Genomic DNA, 258 nt, shown 5'->3' with positions numbered 1-258 from the left:
CCTTCGGGATCAGGCGGGAGGTTTCCTTCTTCCCAGGTTGAAGCACTCGCTTGCGTACATATTCCCGGGAAATTCCATATTTTGGGGTTTGGTTGTTTGGGGTTTTTTTTTCAGTTTGCTGTCAAATTTTTACTTTTTTTTTGTTTAATGTTACCAAAAAAAAAAAAAATCTCTTTCCTTGAGCAAAATTTTAAGTCTCTAAACTCAGCGGGAAGGAAGGAGCCGGGGCGACGGGGCGGAGGAGTGACGTACGCCCGT

The sequence above is a fragment of the Charadrius vociferus genome, unplaced genomic scaffold (assembly GCF_000708025.1).
Source record: "Charadrius vociferus isolate BGI_N301 unplaced genomic scaffold, ASM70802v2 scaffold328, whole genome shotgun sequence".
Classification (NCBI taxonomy): domain Eukaryota; kingdom Metazoa; phylum Chordata; class Aves; order Charadriiformes; family Charadriidae; genus Charadrius; species Charadrius vociferus.
Note: the sequence above shows the minus strand (reverse complement) of the source record.